We start from the raw sequence: 22,397 nt of genomic DNA on the forward strand, positions 1-22,397 counted from the left end.
GCAGAATATGCTGAACGAAGACACTCAAGTTGTGGACGGAGGTTTGAGTGGCATCATGCAAACCGCGAGAACGTTGTGAGCTTTACAGAGGGAGAGAAAAATGAAGGACCGTGAAATGGAAATGAAACGGAATAAGAACCCGGAAATTTCCACCTGCTGCACCATTTGGCAGTAAAGGCATTTTATACCCTTGGCGGAGCACTGCAGTTTTTTTTTTTTTTAATATCGGCTCATGCAGGCCTCCAATCAAACACCTGCACTTCTCCGCTAAATGACAGCCTTCCTGCCAGCGCCATCTGCAGCAAAGAGCTAATATTCCACCATTATGATGCATGTGCAACTCTGCTTCCCTGTCGATGCACCCATCACCGCCCGCCGAGCGGAGATGTCAGTCGCCGCTCACCTCGGCCATTACGAGGGAGCACAAGAACTAAAGCCACGTGAAATCAGCGGGAGGTGTGAACATTCAGCTTTTGGGATTTTATAAGGAAATTGGTTTTTTGTGTGTAAAATTGCAATATTTTTAAATGGAAGTCATCTTTTTTTTCTGAAAGAGTAGATTTATTTTGAAGCCAGCAGCGGCATGCGCTGGAATTCATCTTAGCTATTATTGCTCTTTCTTTCTTTTAAAGTGTCTATCCTGAAAGTTTACTATGACCATGAGGTGCATCTCCCTCAGGATTCCAGCGTTTTCACGTCAGCAGAGATTTTCCAACAAGTGGAGTGGAGCAGCGTCTGCAAATAATCCCAATTTGTTGCAGGAAGATGAAAAACTGATGAAGAATAGGGGGAATTTAATGACAGTTTTGATAAAAAGAGATAATTGTCACTGCCATTGACTTGTCAGGTTTAATCTTTGATCGATGGAGTGAAGAGGGTTTGATAACCTGATGAATTAAATGTATTTATATTATCATCGCAACACAGAAATAAATCTGCAGACATATTTTTCCACCTGTGCGATCGCTTACAAAATATTGATGACTTGAATAAAAAAAATCATTTTAATGCACAGGCAGTCACTGTAGATTATAGTAAGGGCTTATCTGTATTGCTTTGAGGAAGCTTGATGACAACGTGGCTCTCTAGACTAACATACAGAAAATGAAAGTAAAGATTAATATAGAATATTGCAATGGAGAAAACATCTGAGACTGTTACCAAATTGAAAATATATTTTGTCTTTTTAGCCACTATTTTTTGGGGCGACTTAAATCATTTGTTTCAGGCCATTTCGTTTTTGGGTGAAAATTACTGGTTGGACTGAACAGAAGTAATAAGGCAATTCTGCAGCCCGCTGGTAGCCTTCAGTTCAGGTGGGTCTTGGTGTGGGTTAGGGTTATTTCAGGTCTTCCCATGGAAGACCTGAAATAATGAGAAACTGAAGCGTGGGAGAAAAAAAAAATCAGGACTGGAGGCAAAATCGAAAAGAATTGATACGATGGAGCTACTTGGTGCTAGCATGAGCCTGTGCAGTTTGCCCTTTCTTTTTTGACAAAGTGGACTTTGTCCAGACCTCCTCGCTGCAGCGAGCATGCAGGCAGGCGGCCAATCAATAGACTGTGAGACACAAAACGGATACTTTGGCTGGGTTTACGATCAGGAGACCGCCCACCTTTAAAACACTTAGGAAGCTTGTATCCCGCTAACTCACGTTAACAGCACATGGATGAACACAGTTTTATCTCCTTGTGGGAGCCAGTAACCACTGAGCACCTTAGAAAATGAGGACATATCAGCTCAGGAGGATGCATTGGTTTGCAAATGTAAATGAAATTATTCTTGAATCTTAGCATCCTAGCATGCTGTAATTAGCATTAAACCCAAACACAAAAATACAGCCCACAAAGGGTTACTAGCCAAGTTTTGAATTCATTAATTTTGCATACAATCAAACATACAATCGTTCACTTGTTTCTCCCCGATCAAATTGTCCTCTTTTTCAAAGTTTTGTGGCAAGTAATGTTAATGGAAATTCTCATGTAAGATGTTTTAGCTCAGAGTCCTTGTCTTGATCAGATCAATCGGGGTTAGTCTGAACATTACAGGGACCAATCTGCGTTTCTCTGAGGGGGAAGTGGAGGGAGGCAGACCAGGCTGTTTGTCTCTCTGTCTGACCTATAACTGGACAACCAGGATAAAACAACAACACCAAAATATTGGAGCCATGTAGTGTCTTAAAGTCTGTGTGTACAACACTGGCTGTGTGTTGGCGACCAGCAGGGTAACAGATAAAGATAAATGGACGTGTGACAAGAGGAAGCGACTCCCGCTGATCCTGCCTCACACATCGATCGCTTCCTCGACGCCCCGTCCTGCACGGCCGTGGCCACACAGATAAACTGCCTCCTTTGTCTTCTCCTGGGTGAGACATGCAACTTATGTTGCCTTCGCGTACGTTGTGGTGTCAAGAGGCCATAAAAAGGATGAACATTCATAGACGCAAATAAATGACTGTTCACAACTTTATTCTTCATCCCAGGCTCATGTGGAGCAGCCTCGGGCGATAAATTAACCAACAAGAAAAAAAAATGGTGTTTTGAGGACAGCGGATAGGGACCTAAAGACAAAACGATTTTTGCTTCTCTGTCCTCTACTGTATTTCACATTCATCCATGGAAACTGTGTCTCTCGATAGGGGCAAATTTAGTGAGGGGTTTTCTTTCCACCCACCCTTTTTATTTTGCGTGTTTGTGTGCATGGTTATAGAAACTAGAAAACGCTAGAAAGCCACACGGCAGAGACGTTTCTTAGATACCGTGAAAAATGAGGACATATGCGGCTGAGAAGGATGCGATGGTTTGCATATATGAATGTGATTATTCTCGTTTACGCTTGTTTTTTTTATGTCAGGCGTACATTAACGGCGGAGGCAGTGGAAGAGAATTAATTGTGGGTGTATTAAACCACAGCACGACAGCGGTGGTTGAAAACACCATTTCATTTCCCCAGAGGATATATAGGACCCCCACCCGACCCACCCTCCCCATCACCACCACCACCACCACCACCAGCAGCAGCTTTACTTAGAGATATTAATGTACATATCCACAGACGGGCTTTTGCAGAGAAAACACACTTTCAAATCTCTGCTTTAATTGCTTCTATTGTGCCTCACTAATGTGCTCTGCAGGACACAGGAGACCCGACTTCCGCTGCCACACAGGCCCAAATCACTCAGTTTAACAGGAAGCAATACCACTTTTCTTCTTCTATTCTTCTTTTTTGTAGTTGCTAGTGAAGGTCAACAGGACGGGTTTCCTAGCTTTTTCCCCCAAATGTAATGATTTTAAATGGCGCAATGTGAAATAATCAGAGATACAGACAAGAGAAGCTGACAGGATGAACAAAGTCACCCCATGATGGGCAGCCCATCATCACTTTACAGTGACCACTAAACACTGATCTGGGAACACTGGGAACTATGAAATATTTCACTATGAAATCCACGCTCCACTATGGCAACTTGGAGGGCGATTTCCAGCTTTGCACGCATCGGTGCCACACTCGAGCGGCCACCCGAGGATCATCCCTGAAAGGCTCGGCTCTGTGTTAAGCACAGATGAAACTGCGACAGCTCAGGTTCAGAGGCCACGGCGGTATTGAATTGCATTTTTCATAAATACCATCTGGGATATAAGAGGGAGAGTGAGATCGAGGCCAGGAGACAATAACTGGGAGTGCTGACAGCGTTCAGGCTTCAGCCTGTGATGCAATATCTTCTCTTAGCCAGGGTTCACGTTAATGGATTCTCTCTTCAATCTCCAGGAACTGGACGAAAGAAAAACCAAAACAAATCCAGAGTCATTTGACAAAATACTGCATTAGTTATCTAAAGCTCAGGGTGCAAGTTGTCCACATGGCTGACATATTCCCTACACACACACACACACACACACACACACACACACACACACAAAACCTCTGTAGACTCTATGGACTCTTCCAATAAGATCATATGATGATGATTTAAAAAAAAAAATGAATTTTGATTTTTAGTACTTCAATTAAGCAAAACCTAGAAAAACCAAAATAAATCACATTTAATCATTTAACTTAATGATTCAATTTATCTTGACTGCAGCAGTTCCGTCACAATCGAGTGAGGTTTAACTAGAAGACATCCCGGGGGTTCTTACACTCTTCATTTCTATTCATATTATCTACTATTCTGAATTGCTTTGCATTTGTATGTGTGCAATTCAATAAATCAAATCAAATCAAATTAAGCATCCAAAGCAACCACCTGCTGGCTGATTCAATTACCCCTTACAGGAGAGATACATGCACGCATTGCATTATCACGTTAGCGTGCACTTTAGCATTTGTTGGTCGGCTGATCAGTCCACACACACACACGCACGCACACGCACACACACACACACACACACACACACACACACACACACACACCATTCAGCGCCAAAACAAAGGCGCCGGCACTCTCGGCCCTGCTGGGACTTTGCTCGCCCCAACACCCACCCACCTGAACCTTGTCTCTCCTCCCTCACCAGGAGAAGCACAGCAGCGACACTCGCAGAGAAAAACAGCACTGGACTGAGTAAAAGAGTTGATGGATTGTTGCTCATTTTGCTCATGTTGTGCCGCATGCCCTGAATGAATGAATGAATGAATGATGAATGAATGTTGCTTGGCCTTCGCTTTTGCACAATTTCTGTCTGTATTTTTATTTCATTTATTTATTCATTCATTCATTTGTGCCTGAGGTCTGTTGTCTTTTACACGCACACACACACACACACACACACACACACACACACACACACACACACACACACACACACACACTTCCTCACCTTGACCAGATCCAGAGGATGGGTGCAGCAAGCGGCCCCGCAGGACGCCAGTCCACCGAAGTACCACCGCGACATCCGTTTCTCGGCCATGGCTGTCTGTGCGTCCTTCCGATCCTCCAGCAGACATCTTTTTTCCAATTCATTCATTCATTCAATTCATTCGTTCATTCATTTTTTCCACCACGTGCATTTTCGGGTGTATTTTGAAAAGTCCGTGACCGGAAGTCGCATGCTGTTAAATTCCCAGCCACTGACAAGAACATGAGCGCGCGCGGAGTCGCGAGAGAGGGGACACGCGCGCAGCCTCCACCAGTCTGACTCACCTCGGTCCGCAGCGGGAGGCGCGAGAGTGAATTCAGAAAAGTGTTTCTTTCTTTTTCTTTCTTTTCGGAAGGGACGCGCTACAAAGAGATCGGACGGCGTAAAGCTTCCGGGACTGACTATAGCAAAACATCTATTTATTTATTTATTTATTTATTTATTTATTTATTTTTGACCAACAACAAGTGTGTTAGTTCTTCTTCTTCTTCTTCTTCTTCTTCTTCTTCTTCTTCTTCTTCTTCTTGATTTCTTCTTCGCGCCTCCTCGGTCGGGACATGGTGCCGGTGTCGGCGCGCGCCAGACCGCCGCTGCCCGAGTCAGAGGAGCGGCTTCGGAGATGAGCAGCAGCCAGTGCGGGGCTTCCCGCCGAGCAGCAGGAGGTCCGGTAAGAAGTGTCACCTGGCCGGCGTGAAGCGCAAAAAAGACTAAGTGTAAAAAAAATAAATAAATAAATAAATAAAAATGTGATTGCGAGATTGTCCGCAGCTTGGCGTTTGATTGGACCCACAAAAATATTAAACTGTGTGTGTGTGTGTGTGTGTGTGTGTGTGTGTCTTGTTAGAGCCACAATCCACTGAACAAGACAACAGACTTCAGGCACAGTGTCTGTATGCGGGATTCTGTCTGTCAGTCTGTCAGTCGGTCTTTGAGTGAGTCCTCTCCCTGCTGCCCACCTTCCTCCAGCGCACACGGTCAAAGCTGCTGTCTTGTCTTGATCAGCTCTGACAGCTCAACCGAGTCACAGCTGTTTCCTCGCACATGTGTTGATCACTTTGCGCCGTGGGGACAGATAGATGGATGATTTATGTTTGTGTGTGTTTGTGTTGGTCCCGACCTGCAGACTCACAAGATGTCAGACCGGACTCAGCTGTCTCTCAGATTTAACGGTTCTACACTTTAGTCTAAGTGACGGACCCGGCATGATTCAATTAGCGGAATGTTTTCACACTTGTATGATTAAAAGTTGAAGTTGTTAGAGTTGATGGGTCGGCTTGGCGGTCACAGCAAGGAGGTTGTGGGTCGTGGGTTGTGTTAATTGTGTAGTTAGTTGTGTATGGAGGAGGGGAAGACGAGGCAGAAGGACTGTGGAAATCTGATGATTGTACTGGTTGAAAAAAGAAGGGAGGCAGTGCAGAATTGACTGTGGCTTTATGTGTGAGGGTTGTGGGTTCAATTCCCACCCCCTGGGGTCAGGAGGGTGGGGCAGGGCTTTCTGTGTGCAGTCAGTGTTGCTCGGGATTGTGGAGTTATCCGAGAGCGTGATTGTGTTTGGCTTTTTATCACTGGTGGGTCGCTCCTGTCGTGTTGTCGTGTTGTCGAGTCCGGGGTGTGACTCCACCTTCAGCACTGGTGGGCAGGGAGAAGCTCTGAGTGCAGGAAACAGGGAAAGGACAGCGGCTCTTGAGTCGGAGGGACAGCGTTGTTTGTTTTGTTGATGCGTGGGGGGTGGGGGGGGGGGTGGGGGGGGGGGGAGTGCTGAACACTGTTAAATTGTCTTCACCTGCGTAGCGAGAATAAGGATGACTTTTGTTGTTCTCGCTCAGGGGTGGGCAATCTTTATGACTGGTGGGCCACAGTGGGTTCTAACATTTGACAAAGGGGGATTTTCTACATATCTTGGGATATGTAGACAACATGTGCTTTAATGTCAATTGAAAATGAACAAAAGCATTACAACAAAATATCTATCTCAGTATTTAGCTCTTTATTGAAATTACTATCAAAACACTGAAAAAAAGGGATGAAATACAGTTATTATATTACTTAGTTACTGTTAGTATCATTTTTTCCAAGTAGGGCGGGCCGGATTAAAGAACTTAACGGGCCGCATATGGCCCCCGGGCCGTAGTTTGCCCATGCCTGTTCTAGCTGTTGTTGTTGTGATCAGGTGACGTAACCTTTTTGCGCAAAACAGAGGTGGCCAAGAGGTCAGAGGTCAGGATGGACAGAACCCCCCCCCGTCCCCTCCCAACATCGACTTCGTCCTGAGTTTCCCCTCGACGCCGTCCGACCTGAGTGCTCTCTCATCCTATTATGCTCTTTCCTTACTTCCCTCCTCCCTTTATCCCCTCATGCCTTTTTGTGTCCTCATAACGAACAAAGCCCCCCCCCCCCCCCCACAAGAGGAGGTCGTGCTCTGTCTACAAGAACAACATCAACAACGACACAAACGGAAAAAAAGAATGTCCTTTTTGTCTTTTTTTCCCAATAACTTCATTTCTCCAGCAAACAAAAGCCGCACGCAGGTCTGAAAGCTCGAAGGCCTTTTGAATCGATGCGAGTGGCACCGTCTCCATGCTGAGCCGAGGCCGAACCACTGGCTTTACAGGGGACAACTGTCGACCGCTGGTTGACGCAAATGGCCAGATCGGCCAATCAGGCGGCGGCAGAGTGGTGCGTTATTGCCGTGGTTACGTGGCAAAAACGCTTCGGCGTCAGACAGGTCAAACAATAATTTTTCCCTCCTTTGAGTTGTAAAGTGTCATTCTGTCCCAGCGCTGGTGGGCAAACTTTTTGACTCATCGGCCACAATGGGTTCCAAAATTTAACAGAGGGGCTGGAGGAGGAGCAGATGGATGGAATGTTTTGGCGACCCCAAAAAATTATACCATGGGACATGTGCTTTATTGTCAATTGAAAATGATCAAAAGCGTTACAACAAGACATGTGTCTTTGAAGCTCCACGGTTATTAGCTCTTTATTGAAATGACTCTTTAAACACTGAAAAAAATGGATGAAACACAGCTAAGTTATGACTTACCTTTCGATTCGATTCCGATTCAGAGGGCTACGATGCAATTAATCGCGATTAATCGAGAATCGCGATTTATTGGCAGCTTTGTTCTGGTGTTGGGGATGGTTGTCTGGTTTGGAGCAACTGGAGGATTTTCTGTTTTTTCCTCCAGCTCCGGGTGCTAGCGGGCGATACGGTTCCTCATGTTCGTTGTGTTCCCACAATATTTGTTTGTAGCGTGACACAACTTACAAATGGTGTGACTTTTGTCCAGTTTCTTTTTCCCCTCAACCTCGTAAAACCCAAAATGCTGCCGCGTGCTGGCTTTAGATCCAGAAGGAGCCGGGCAAATTTGTTTTTCAGTCGTCTTTAATGCCGCGTGTGTCGGTGTCTCGTCTCATGAGTTGGTTTGGATCTGCCCGCTCGCGTGTCTAGTGTGCGTCACCTTAAATGGTGCGGTACAACGCTGCAGTGCAGTCGCACATGAGTTCCAGCCTCATTAAAAAAATCTATTTCTTAAATTTGTGAATCGATTCTTAAATGGCAATGTCATAATCGCGATTAATCTAAGTAATAGATTTTTTTTTCCTACTCCTATTACTGACTATTACTATAATGTCTTCATGTCTGGCGGCCCAGATTAAAAAGTGTTACGGGCCGCAATAAGGCCCCTGGGCTGTAGTTTGCCTATGACTGGCTGGTTGGAGGCCACAAAAAGGCGACAAATTGCAACTGGGTACAACCAAAGTTTGCACATTATATAGCAAAAATAGCCAAAGGCTAAAAAAAAATGCAAATGAAAGTATTTCATCTTTTTCTTCTTTGTCTTCTCATTATGATTGAAAAGTATGAGATGCTGTGTTCTTTGTGCCGTCTGCGTGGTTTTCTTTTTCAAACGCCCCACGTTATCAAACGTGGTGTGCCGTCACGTTACTCCCAATTACAATTTGAATTTTCTGTCATTTGAAGCGGTAATAAGCTCAGCGCACTGTGGGTTTCTCTTTCATTCACTCAATTTTTTTTTTCTCTCACGATCAATGAATGAAGGACGAGAGCGACAGTCTTGCACGTCTTTCACAGTTTCCGTGAGCGCGATGCGCCGCAGGGCGTTGCGAGGTGCACAACCTCCAGGAGGCCTGGCAACGCTAGGAGAGAGAAAGAAGAAGAAGAAAAAGGCACAATGCCCCGACAACGAGGTGGCAGGAAGTGAAGTAGGAATCGAAGGTTGATGGCAAGCCTGCGTTCTCTGTCACACTTCATACACAAGGCTGATGCGCTGGATCTCTGCAAGGAGCTTCAAAGTTGGAGAGAGAGAGACAGAGAGAGAGAGAGAGAGGGAGGGAGAGAGAGAGAGAGAGAGAGAGGGAGGGAGAGAGAGAGAGAGGGAGGGAGGGAGAGAGAGGGTGAGAGAGAGGAGGGAGAGAGAGAGAGAGGGAGGGAGAGAGAGAGGGTGAGAGAGAGAGAGCGAGAGAGAGAGGGAGGGAGAGAGAGAGAGAGGGAGAGAGCGAGAGAGAGAGAGAGGGAGGGAGCGAGAGAGAGCGAGAGAGAGCGAGAGAGAGGGAGGGAGAGAGAGAGGGTGAGAGAGAGAGAGAGGGAGAGAGGGAGAGAGAGAGAGAGAGAGAGGGAGGGAGAGAGAGAGAGAGAGAGGGCGGGAAAGAGGGAGAGAGAGAGGGAGAGAGAGAGGGAGAGAGAGAGGGAGAGAGAGAGAGAGAGCTACAGGAAGTTCAATATATTATATAGTTCATATTTTTTTCTTTTGCTCTCTTCACTTGATGCCTCAGTTCATTATTCATTGTTGTGGGGTTAAGATGTATTGGCTCATGTTACCTCAGCAACAGAGCACACGCACAGAAGCTGCAGCTGGTTGTGACTCTCTATCAGGTTGTCCACTAACTGAACTGAACGCGGTTCCATCTGTGTCCCAGTCCTTTGAGTTGTGCAACACTTTCTGTGTGTGTGTGTGTGTGTGTGTGTGTGTGGAGAGGGGGACTGTCGACAGACGTGTCGTGTCCCAGTGTGTGTGTGTTGTGTGTGTGTATGCACGCATGTCCGTCCTGGTCCAGAGAAGGTCTGATCTATAAACACCACTGTTTATTTCATCAACATTGAGCCGGCCTGCTTTCTGACGCATGCATGCAAGCTGTGGGGGACACACACACGCGCGCACACACACACACCAGCAGCGGCATATTTTAACCCCACCGGGTGACATTTCATCCGTCGGCTAAAATCACATTAGTTAATCTCACCCGTTCTGGTGCTGATCTTGTCAGTGCGGGGCGGCGCCCCCGGTGGCTAATCAGGGGCACCATGTGTTGTGTTTATCGGTGTTTCCCGGTGTTGCTGAACATTCTGCTGGAAAAAAAAAAAAAAAAAAAAAGAAACACGAAAAAAACAACAACAACAAAAAAAACAGTTGGATCTCAATCCGGCTGCAGATTTGGAACTGGGCTGAAATGATGGATCTGAAATTAAAACAGTGATGCGGATGATGCATTACGGGGTCACTGGTGACACACAGGAAGCTTAATTAGAGCAGGGTAAAATATGAGAGCGTCTCCACGGTCGCTATTTTGTTGTTTTTTCCACTGAGATCGCTGTCATCAAATTTCGCCGCGCGATCAAGGCCTTTCTGAGGGCTTTTTAGATTTATTTTTTTGGGGGGCCGAACTGAGGAGTCGTTTTCTGCTTTGCTGCCTTGCACTCTTTCACCAAGCACATTTTAATCCAGCTTGTTGAGTCGCAGACGCTACTAGCACTTGGGAAGGCTAACGCGTCTAATTGGTGCTCTGAGCTATTAGCTCCGCCGAAGCTGCGCAGCGCCGTTCGCTAATGGCTGTCTGGATTAATTAGGCAGTTACGCATGATTGGCGATGGTGAAAAGAAAAAAACGAAACGAAACAAAAAAAACCCAACCTTAAACGGGCCCACCACGTTAACGGCTCGGTCGCTAAAAGTGGGGTGGAAGCCGCGTCAGACTGCCTCTATATTTTCCTCTCTCTTTCTTCTGCGCCATGTGTGACTGTGCATGAATTGAGTGTTGCTTCCTTCTTCCCCACGTCCTCGCCATACATCCAGTTTGTTGTCTGATCGTGTTGTGTTTGAGCAAAAAAAAAAAAAAAAAGAATCAGTCTTACCTTTCCCCTCAATATCAAATGTCGCTGAGCTCCATTAATAATGGACAATGCGTGTGGTGGGATCTAGGGAAAAAACATGTGACAGCGAAGGCCAAGACCAGAATCTAAATCTGATCATTTTTGGATTTGGATGATGCTGTTTCAGTTTGTGTTGCTTTTAAGGCCCTGTTTGCACTTGGTCATTTCATGCGTTTTTCGTATTCCGATCGGCAAAAAACACACAAAGTAACCAAGTGCAAACAGTCCAAATCCGTTTTGTCATCCGAGGTGGTTTTGGTAGTCGCATCGCATAAAAACGCATTCGTCACGGACGTGTGAACAGAATGCGACTTCAGTCCACATTAAGGACCGCTCCACTCACTACTCCACTCACCTCTCCCGTGTACGTACTTGGTCGGCGCCCCAACTTCCGGCGTCGTCATTATAAAGTTACAAACAAGAAGCGAAAACAAATCATTTTTGTTAGACTCTTTTATTAGCATGCTAATAAATTTCATTCCGGATTAGCGTATTTTGTCAGCGGAGCAGCGGTCACAGTTTCCCACATATGAGATTAAATGTGCGACGTTGCATCTGAAAATTTGCCAGCCACTGTTGATCCGAAAATAAAGTCGTCACCACTCTGTCCCACCAGTCGTTACTCCTCGTTCGGATCCATACGAGCTGCAGTAGAATTAAAACGAGTGACTTGATATAGTCCGCAAACAGGAAGTTGATTCTTATTCGCTGTCATGTAAAACTCGCCGTGGTTTTGCGCTTTACTGCCCCCAGTTGTTAAAAACGGAAATGACGCATGTTGCATTTGCATAGGTTCGGCAGGGGGGTGTGGGGGGGGGGGGGGGGTGTGATGCGATCACAAATGGCACGCTCGAGACGCATGTTAATGGCTAAGTGCGAACAGATGCTGCGAGATCCGTTCTCGTGATCCAATCACCCAAAACAGTTACAAGTGACCAAGTGAAAACAGGGCCTAAGTGGACATGAAACACAAAACATAGTGATCATCATTTTAAAGAGCTCTCCCACCCTAAAAATCTTTTAACACTGATGGCAAAAGGTATTTCAAAGTAAGGCCGTTTAAGTTTAGCTGTTAATCCGACGGGCGGCGCCATTGCTATTGTGAGGGCGGATGTGACATCACAGCCCCGGTGGCTGAACTTGTCACACCAATCTGTCCTTCACAGAAAAAGGCCATTTTTAGACCATTAAGAGAAACTGTGCAACTGTGCGTCCCAAGTAGAAATAAGGCTGAGGGGCTTCCAGCAGTTGCAGCCAATGTGCTTTGCTAAAAATAAAATGGAAAAACTTGTGCGAAAGCGGTTGACAGTTTGATGGCAGCGAGATCAACTGCTGAAAATAAACCTGCTGCCAACAGTGACACTAAGATGACGCTTTTCCATTCACATATTCAGGCAAACCAGTTTGGAATCAGCAGGCGGGAGGAGAAGGTGAGGTTTGTCTGACACTTGGACGAGTCCAAAGATACTTTTTTTTTTGTTGTCCCCGTAATTAAAGATTCGCCGTCTCTCCTGGAATCCCACTCACAAACCCCCGACGTCAACAAACCTCTTTATTACCCCCGACAAGTGAACTGACAGCATGATTACAGTGTTGTGCGGGAGGCCATGTACAAACTGATGAGGCAGCGCTAACGTTGTGTCCAGGCTGATGGCGTCGGACCCAAGACGTCCCTCACCGTTATTAAAAGCCTTTATCCGTCCCAGGTGCACCCACGTGCTCCTCTTTGTATGCGTGTCTCGGCTAGCGTGGACAACAATAGCGCTCAATGAGGCCGCATTTATAATTAGACAGGTGAACGTTCGCTCTCCGGGGGTATCACTTACCCCCCGCCCCCCTCCGTCCATCCGTCGGCATGCCTCCTTTTGTCGGGAGCGGCTCCCAAACGGGACAGCTGACGTTCTTCGCGGATGCCAGTCTGTCGGGTGGCAAAATATCTGTTTGGTTGTTCGGGAATATGAACACAGAATAAAAAGGAGGGTCGTGAATAAATGTTCCAATATATCAACTTTTGAGGATAAAACAAAAACCACTGTGTGGATTCTTGAACCACAAAAAACAGCAATACAGGATACAAGGTTACTTTTTTTTTTTTCCAAAACTCTTGCTCAAACAAAAAAATAAAAAAAACTTACAAATTTCTCTAATGCTCTAAACCAGTGGTCCCCATTCCCCGGGCCGCGGACCGGCACTGGTCCGTGGGTCATTTGGTACCAGGCCACACAGAAATAGTAATTAACTTCCATTAAATTAATTCAGTTTTATTTATTATCTGAGTCTGAACAATTTTATTTTGAAAAATGACTGGATTCTCACCGTTGCATCCATCTACAGCTCGACTCTTGACGCATGTCAAGACGCTTGTCTTGGTCACGTGATATGTTACCACCTAGATTAAACCCACTAGCCAGCAAGCTAGCGAGCAACATGAGTGAAAACAAACATCTTTGGAAAGAGGAAAAGGCCCAGTGAGGAGACAGAAGGAAAAATAAGCAGCATTTAATAGACAATACCAGGAGTCCTACCACTAACTTTATCTTGACAGAAGATCCCTACGCAACAAGCCCACACTGCTTAACATGTAGAAGTAGAGGTGGTGTAGTAGTAGTAGTAGTAGTAGAAGTAGTAGAAGTAACAGTAGAAGGCAAAGTTGTTGTAGTAGTTGAAGTAGTAATAGCAGTAGTAGTGGTGGTGGTAGTAGTAATAGTAGCAGCATTAGTAGTAAGTGTAGAGGTCGTCTTCGTGGTAGTAGTTGAAGCGTTGTAGTAGATATAGTGGTTGTCAAAGTTGTAATAGTATTTGTAGTAGTAGTAGTGGAAGTGTTTTAATAGTAGTTGAAGTACTAGAAGTATTAGTAGTAGTGGTTTAAGTGTTGTAGTACTAGAACTAGGAGTGAAGTAGTAGTAGTTGTTGTGCTGGTGGTAGACTCAGGGCTCGTCTCTGACCTCACTGAACCACTGAACCATGGGTCACTCTGGTAAGAGGTATGGACCACTGGGAATGATGGGATACTCCACGTGTCCAGTTCAGATCGCTGGTATGTGTGTTTGTATGTTTACACTGAGCTCTTCCCCCCGTGACTTTGCTGGCGTTTTACAGCTCCTTCCTGTATTCACTGCACTCCTAGGAATCATTTCTCTTGTCTTGGAAATTCTCAGTTGCCTTAATCGACCAGAACACTTATCTTCTGGAAGTCATACAGCTGCGGTTCTCACACACTTAAATTTAACTGCTCTTAATTGATCGACCAGATCATTTTCCGGATGTAAACAGTCAGGGTTTTCCTCGACTGTTTTCCAAATGGCAGCAATAACGAGACGTTTGCAAACTCATATGAGAGAAATCAGTAGGCACAGTTGAAACTGGAGGTGACACAGAATTTCCTTTTTATCGGATCTAAGGGACCATGCGAGGCCTGCGCTGTGAAGCGTGAATGAAGACAGGCATTAATGTCAAGGAGCATGGTGTGTGCGTGTCCGAATGGAATACAAATGAGACAAGCCCGAGAATGAGACTGAAGATGTACGATCTGTCACATGGAGACATGCCATATGATTTCACAGATGTCACTTCTCCCCGGAGCAGAGAACTGAGAGCAGAATCCTTCGTCTGAGACACTTGAAGGTGAAAGAAGACCTTTGTGTGTTGCACAAGTCAAGTAATAGAAAAATTAAACCAGGGGACCAGAGATAATTCTCATATCTTGGTTGTTTTGATAAGATAATTGCTGTGAGCCTCAACTGTAAAGAATCCGCTCAATGTCTGTTGTTGTCAAGAGTATAACAGGAGGAGGATTCCTCCATTGTAGTAGTAAGGATCTATCTTGGCTCCTCCCCACAGCTCGCTCACTGGTTGGTCACGCACTCTTACTATGACCTGCATCGCTCTTTACTATCTTTTTTTGCACACCCCATTTAACATGGGCCTGTCGGATGTTAGTTTCTTAATGGGACATCCCTGGTGCAGGTAGTAATAATAACAGTGGCCAGGTGTGGACTAAGGAGGCGGGGCTGAAGACGGAGCTGTGAATATTGTCGACCTGTGGTCTGTGTGAAATGCCTAACACATTAAAGATGCAAACATAAAGACATTGTCATCTGTCACAATCTGCTTTCTATGCCATCCATCCATCCATTCATTTACTTTGGCTTATCTGTCATTGGGGTTTTGGTGGCAGCAGGCTTTGTTGGGTGTTTCCAGTGACCTACAGTAATTCTCACCAACAGCCTTTTCAAACTCCACCATGCTCCTGAGATTCCCCAGGTGTGATGCTTAACCCCGTTCAGCGAGTCCGGGGCTTTATCTCAATAAGCCAACTCGTCTGGACTCGTGATCTCTGGGACCTGTGGGACGTGGTCTCTTGCTATCCAAGTGCAATTTCAGTTCCCAGGTTGGCTTCTCTCCAAATCTGGAAAAATTTCCCTGAAGTGATCCTCACGCACCCACTACGTTGGAGTTTACATCGAGAGTTAGATGTGTACTGTCATTATATTTCAGGCTTAAATGCAATGGTCCAAACCTACAATCTACGTGTCTAAGAAAAACATGGAAGCACAGAAATTTCTCCACAACCGTCTCTGTGATGTAAATTTGCGGTAGCTAGCCGTGAAGTTCGCTGCCGTTCAAACTGGAAAGTGACCTGGTGCAGTCCCCAGTCACCCGGAGGATCAGATTCCTCCTCTTAACTTCCAAGACAGGACTTGCCCAGGTGGACTTGCCTTGAACACCTCCAAGACGGATCAATCCCGGAGAAATCCTGGTGCAGCGGCTCCACCCTGAAGCTCCCCACCGTCCACAACACTCTCCTCTCTGTCCCTAAGTAGAGCTCATGACCATAGCTGAGGGTCAGAGCATGCCCACCTCTTGGTCCATCTTCCCAACACTGAGGCAGCTATACAACAAAATATTCTGTTGACTGTCCTTGATTCACACTGTCCTTTTCCTACCAGTTGATCACACGGCAATTTGGCAAAACAAAAAGTAAAACATAAAAAGCACTACAAAAACACCATAAGATGCTGTTCTGAGCCATCCAACTTTTTTTTTTTCATCTGTATCCATGACATGGCTCCATTCTCTCCAAATCTGATGTTCTTCAATACATTCATCATACTGGTTCCTTTGACAGTGAGGCCTGAGGCTTTGGGGACAGATGACATTGCCGTGCTCATCTTAATGAAGCCGCTCTTCTCAACACTTCAGATGTACCGCTGACAATGTTGCAATGTTCTGCCTGTCAGCCAATATTGTGCGGCAGCAGGTTCCCGCAGGGGTTCCCCGCTCATTTCCCAATTGTGTTTTTGACGCTGTTTTTCGCAGTCTGCCACTTTCTCTGCGGGCGTCAAACGGAAGGCGAGCGGAAGGATTTGATTCTGCTCACGTGTGTTCTTCGTGACGTTTCAATTACCTGCATTCCATGAACACATTAATTGCGCTTCATCTCATTTTTCATTAGCGCTTCTCCCGCGCTCTGGGTCGTGGGGGCATGTCGGATCCAATCCCAGCTGTCTTGGGGGACAGCCAATTCCCTGAGTTCCCAAGTCGCCTGACGTCTGATTTTTAAACTGTGGGAGGAAGCTGAAGAGCCCAAAGAGAGGCAAAGTGGATGCAGGGTGAAAATGCAGACTCCAAACAGAAAGACCTCGGAGATCTTGCCGCAACCGTGGGCCGACCACCGCTCCGCTTCAAATTCAATTTTTTTTTAAGTTCCATTGAGAGGTGACGTGAGATGATTCATACAGACGTGAACGTCAGCCGCCACCTGATGAGCTGCCGTTCACTCCTGCTTGATTCTGCCAAAGTGGGACACGGGCCAAACTCTCCTCCCAATTACAGCGCATGCCGATCAATCTGCACTATGGCTCATGCCACCTCTGCAGGTCCCCATTGCCTTGACGTAATGCTGATGTTTTTAATTAAATCCTCGATTTAAAAGAGGTGTAAAATATCGGCTCAAGGCTCGGCAAGCAGGCAGGCGGAACAAGGGCAAGTGGCGGTCGCCGTGAAACCAGGCGGCTAGTCCCAGATATTACCTGCAGTAGAGGAAGTGGAAACGCGGCACTCCTTGGTAATTTATGTTGGTGGTATCAGAAAGTCTAAAGGTTTCTGCTGACATCACAGAAAAAAATGTGGTGGACTAAAAATCCTCCAGAGCAGATCCCCACTGGATTTCAGTCTCCGTCCTCAGGCTTTAAAAGTGTAACTTGTTTGACCAAAATTGGTATTTGAGTAGAACGCTAAGATATCTGCAGTTTTACATGCCAGTCCGGCCGGTGGCACTGTTGCAACCACCCCGCCCCCTTTCCTCCTGAGAAAAACAGAAATTCTTAGAAATGCAGGACCAGAACTGTTGGTCTGCACAGATGTACTACTGGTTCTCTGAGCCGTCCCTTTAGAACGGGCCACTGTTTTCCATCATTCAGCTCATCTCTGACCTTCGGCCTTTGGTCTCTGCATTAACACAGCGTGCACGTTTCCACACATGGTCTCTAAACACCACGTAAAGCCATTGCTCGCATCCTTCATGCATGAAGGTAGCAGCGTATTTGCACGTGCGCGCCTCTGTGTGTGTGTGTGTGTGTGTGTGTGAATGTGTGTGTGTGTGTGTGCGTGTGTGCAAGTGCTAATGCACTTGCTGCATGCATGGTTACATGTCTTCCCCCATCACATGTCTTGAGGGTCTTTGTGGAAATTATGCGAGCGCCCAGTTGTGTATCGGTGGCGGTCTGTGGTGTTTTCTTTTTTTTTCTTTTATGCATCGGTAACGTTGATTAAGCCGGAAATGACACTCCACACATACACAAACGTTCTTTTGTCCGCCGGCTCATGAACCAACTCGTCCGTCCAAAGAGAAATTTTGCCATCAAACAAAGCCCGGCGATGAAGCCCTGTAAAAGGTTCTGCTCTCCGTTTTCAGCCACCCAGAAATGAAGAACACGAGCAGACATGACTGAGCGACTGAGTGACCGAGCAATTCGGCGGGTCGGTCAGATCGACGTTCATTTTTCTAAAGCTAACTAAAAAATGGAAATGAGATGTCTGGCGATGAATCACAATCACCAAAAGTGTTGTTTGCTTGTTGCGGCCTTGTAGAGAGGACACTGCTCTGTGACAGAAAACCTTCCGTTTCTTCTCTCGTGTCAAAACCTTCCACATAAAGCCAGCTGTGGTTGGTGAGTGAGTGAGTGAGTGAGTGAGTGAGTGAGTGGGTGAGTGAGTGAGTGAGTGAGTGGGTGGGTGGGTGAGTGAGTGAGTGAGTGAGTGAGTGGGTGGGTGAGTGAGTGAGTGAGTGGGTGGGTGGGTGAGTGAATGAATGGGCGAGTGAGTGAGTGGGTGGGTGGGTGAGTGACTGAGTGGGTGGGTGGGTGAGTGAGTGAGTGAGTGAGTGAGTGGGTGGGTGAGTGAGTGAGTGAGTGGGTGGGTGGGTGAGTGAGTGAGTGAGTGAGTGAGTGGGTGGGTGAGTGAGTGAGTGAGTGGGTGGGTGGGTGAGTGAATGAATGGGCGAGTGAGTGAGTGGGTGGGTGGGTGAGTGAGTGAGTGGGTGGGTGGGTGAGTGAGTGAGTGAGTGAGTGAGTGGGTGGGTGAGTGAGTGAGTGAGTGGGTGGGTGGGTGAGTGAGTGAGTGAGTGAGTGAGTGGGTGGGTGAGTGAGTGAGTGAGTGGGTGGGTGGGTGAGTGAATGAATGGGCGAGTGAGTGAGTGGGTGGGTGGGTGAGTGAGTGAGTGGGTGACTGAGTGGGTGGGTGAGTGAGTGGGTGGGTGAGTGAGTGAGTGGGTGGGTGAGTGAGTGGGTGAGTGGGTGAGTGAGTGAGTGAGTGAGTGAGTGAGTGGGTGAGTGAGTGGGTGGGTGGGTGAGTGAGTGAGTGAGTGAGTGAGTGGGTGGGTGAGTGAGTGAGTGAGTGGGTGGGTGGGTGAGTGAATGAATGGGCGAGTGAGTGAGTGGGTGGGTGGGTGAGTGAGTGAGTGGGTGACTGAGTGGGTGGGTGAGTGAGTGGGTGGGTGAGTGAGTGAGTGGGTGGGTGAGTGAGTGGGTGAGTGGGTGAGTGAGTGAGTGAGTGAGTGAGTGAGTGGGTGAGTGAGTGGGTGAGTGAGTGAGTGAGTGGGTGGGTGAGTGGGTGGGTGAGTGAGTGAGTGAGTGAGTGGGTGAGTGAGTGAGTGAGTGAGTGGGTGAGTGAGTGAGTGAGTGGGTGAGTGAGTGGGTGGGTGAGTGAGTGAGTGAGTGAGTGAGTGGGTGAGTGAGTGAGTGGGTGGGTGAGTGAGTGAGTGAGTGGGTGAGTGAGTGAGTGGGTGAGTGAGTGGGTGGGTGAGTGAGTGAGTGAGTGGGTGGGTGAGTGAGTGAGTGGGTGGGTGAGTGAGTGAGTGAGTGGGTGGGTGAGTGAGTGGGTGGGTGAGTGAGTGAGTGAGTGGGTGAGTGAGTGAGTGGGTGAGTGAGTGGGTGAGTGAGTGGGTGGGTGAGTGAGTGGGTGAGTGAGTGAGTGAGTGGGTGGGTGAGTGAGTGAGTGGGTGAGTGAGTGAGTGAGTGGGTGGGTGAGTGAGTGAGTGGGTGAGTGAGTGGGTGAGTGAGTGAGTGAGTGGGTGGGTGAGTGAGTGGGTGGGTGAGTGAGTGAGTGAGTGCGTGAGTGAGTGAGTGAGTGAGTGGGTGAGTGAGTGAGTGAGTGGGTGGGTGAGTGAGTGAGTGGGTGGGTGGGTGAGTGAGTGGGTGGGTGGGTGAGTGAGTGGGTGGGTGAGTGAGTGAGTGAGTGGGTGAGTGAGTGAGTGAGTGAGTGAGTGAGTGAGGGTGATCTTCACTCTCTGCCACGGCCTTTCCAGAGGTTTCCAGTCTCGTTGTGATCCAGTTGTAGTTTTTGTCTTCCCGACCTTCGAATGGACGCGATCGGCGCTAAATGGATGATTTCTGCCGCCTCATTCGGGTCTTTTGACGCACTTTGATCCATTCTGGCAGGTGATCCATTTGTGATTTCAACATTTAACGGACAGGCGGCTGTAAGTCACCGCAGCAAACCAAAAAAAAAAAAATAAATAAAAAAATAAAAATTTCCGCCGCTGCTGCAACTGCAAATGTCCTGAAACTCGGGGTCAGCGTCCGCATGACATCACCATGTTCTGCATCGTTCTTCCTTTTATTAGCCAGCAGCAGCGAGACAAGGAGAGACTGTGACCATATTTTAGATCTCCTTATCAGTCCTTCCGTCCATTAGCTGAGCGCCGACCCTTCCTCATTTGTAACCGTGCATGACGCTTATTAACAAAAAAAAAAAAGAAAAGTGAAAGGTATTTGAAAATCTGAGCCGTCTTTCATCCATTCGGTCTATAGGGAAGAATTAGAATTCTGGCCACACGTATAAACTATGTGTGTACGTTTTAGCCTTGTGACACACAAAAAACATGATAAATGTGATTATGCGTAACGTGATTTGAAAGCAGTGCTGAGGACAGCAGCCCAATGACCTCGGCTCCAGGATGCAAATGTACCCACACAAACATCAACACACACGCACACACGCACGCACGCACACACGCGCGCGTACACACAGATATTAATCTCTGTGTCTCTGAATGCCTCTGGGTCACTGGGCTCTATTCAGCGTTAACATCATTATCTAATCACCGTCATCCCTAATTTGAAATATGTCTCCGGTGACGTAGAAAAATGAACCCCAACGCTCGCTGCTCTCTCCCCACTATTATTCGTGTTTGTGCAAGAGTCGGTGTTCGTGCAAAGTCCGTTGGGAGCAGAGGCGGGAAGTACCAACATACAAATACTTTGTAAGTGTACTTAAGTCAAGATTTATTAGTTGTCTGTACTTTACTTGAGTATTTCTTTTTCTGACAACCCTCTGCTTTTACTTCCTATGTTTGTACACAAGTATCATGACTTTCTACTCCTTACATTGAAAAAACATGCTTGTTACTTTTTAAACATTTTTAAAGAGACGCAAATTCTGTCCAAAGTCATTCACTTATTATTTATGAATTCATGAAGTGGAGCAATTTGAACTCTGCTGTGGTGTTGTTCAGTATAAAAATGGATAATATTTTAGAGGAAGGTTATTTATTTTATTATTTTCATTTTAAAAAGTTTCAAATCTTTCAAAAAAAAAAGTTTTTACTTTTTACCTTTGTAGAAGCAGAAAGGAAGAAATCTCTGTGGAAGATCAGCCTTCAGTTTTCGCTAAAATGGATTTAAAAAAAACAACAGAAACTGGAATGTGAATCCCAAACGTCCAGTTGTAGGTGACACTAGGTAGTAAATCCAATCTAAAAAACAAAAAAAACAAAACGGTCAGTTTCACACCTGTTGTTTAGCAGGCTCATTTCCATTCCATTCGGGGATTAATAATGTGCTCACAGCAGCAGTTTGCTGTGTTTCCTCGTCCCATAATGCCTCGTTTTGGTGCATTTCTTATTTTTGCATCAGAATCACATTCCCACCAAACAGTGGACTGGACGAGGTTGCCTTGGGAAATTAACCTCTCAATTTTTTTTTTATTTTTATTTTTTGCACCACCAGGGTTTGGGGTTTGTTTTTGGTTGGAGTCGGGGGAGTCACGAGTTCCAGTTCACAAACTGGAACTTTCTGACAATCTGCTCCTGGATTGGTTTTAATTCAACTGTATTGTGTAGTGAGCTGACGGTTTAATTGCTACAGATTGCTGCTTTCAAATTGGTTTTCTTTTGCTATCTAGAGAGATTATGGGCTTTATTGTGTGCACTTTTTTGTTTTTTTTGCTCATCACAGCGGCCCCTGGATGCTCAGCAATTGTAAAGATAAACTTGGCTAAAAGTGAATTAGAATGTCCCAGATGTTTCTCCAACCTCCGCTGAAAAGTTTCTCTCTCAGAGACGTGTGAGTCTGACTCAGTGCTGCTGCCGTGGCAACAATGACAGCCAGCGCAGCCACGCCAACGTCCAACCAGCGCAGCTGTGCCCCAAGGCTGCGTTTGTGAGTGGAATGCATCAGAAGTTTCTGTGTGTGCGTTTGTTAGTCATTTTTTTGCTTTTTTTTGTTTTTGTTTTTGTTTTAAAAGAACAAACTGAAATCTGCCCCAGCAACAAGGAGGCAACATTTGAATGTTTGAAGCCTCCGGATGTTGTGACAAGTCATTAGTCGGTTTAGACGGCATGTCGACTTTATCCAAACAAAGTCAGCTGAATATTCATTTTCTTTGGTGGTTGGAGGTTGTATCTGTTCTTTCTTTTCTTTTCTTTTCTATTCTTTTCTTTTCTTTTCTTGTTTTGTTTTTTGGATACCATCACTGTCTCAAAAACGTTTGCCTACTTTTGCATGCAGAATTGTACACCAGTGCGACAGAAAAAGAGTCATGTCTTGTGTTTTTGTCAGTGCCTGCTGTCGAGTAATCTGGCCAAAACCG

At 46.3% G+C, this 22,397-nt stretch overlaps 2 protein-coding genes across 3 annotated transcripts in view; both read left to right on the forward strand.

Moving 5' to 3' along the window:
• The window catches only part of r3hcc1l (R3H domain and coiled-coil containing 1-like), a 145,585-nt gene extending 136,525 nt beyond the window's left edge, over positions 1-9,060 (forward strand). Inside the window, exon 8 of the mRNA XM_076040209.1 lies at positions 9,049-9,060. The gene's annotated coding sequence lies outside the window, so the exon portion shown is untranslated. The remainder of the gene's footprint in view (positions 1-9,048) is intronic.
• gcgrb (glucagon receptor b) overlaps positions 5,346-22,397 on the forward strand; it is a 42,672-nt gene continuing 25,620 nt past the window's right edge. For both annotated transcript variants that reach the window (XM_076040145.1, XM_076040155.1), the window contains exon 1: positions 5,346-5,523. The gene's annotated coding sequence lies outside the window, so the exon portion shown is untranslated. The remainder of the gene's footprint in view (positions 5,524-22,397) is intronic.

Source organism: Nelusetta ayraudi, unplaced genomic scaffold (assembly GCF_046127955.1).
Source record: "Nelusetta ayraudi isolate G7.1 ecotype Tasmania unplaced genomic scaffold, CSIRO-AGI_Nayr_v1 ptg000004l, whole genome shotgun sequence".
Classification (NCBI taxonomy): domain Eukaryota; kingdom Metazoa; phylum Chordata; class Actinopteri; order Tetraodontiformes; family Monacanthidae; genus Nelusetta; species Nelusetta ayraudi.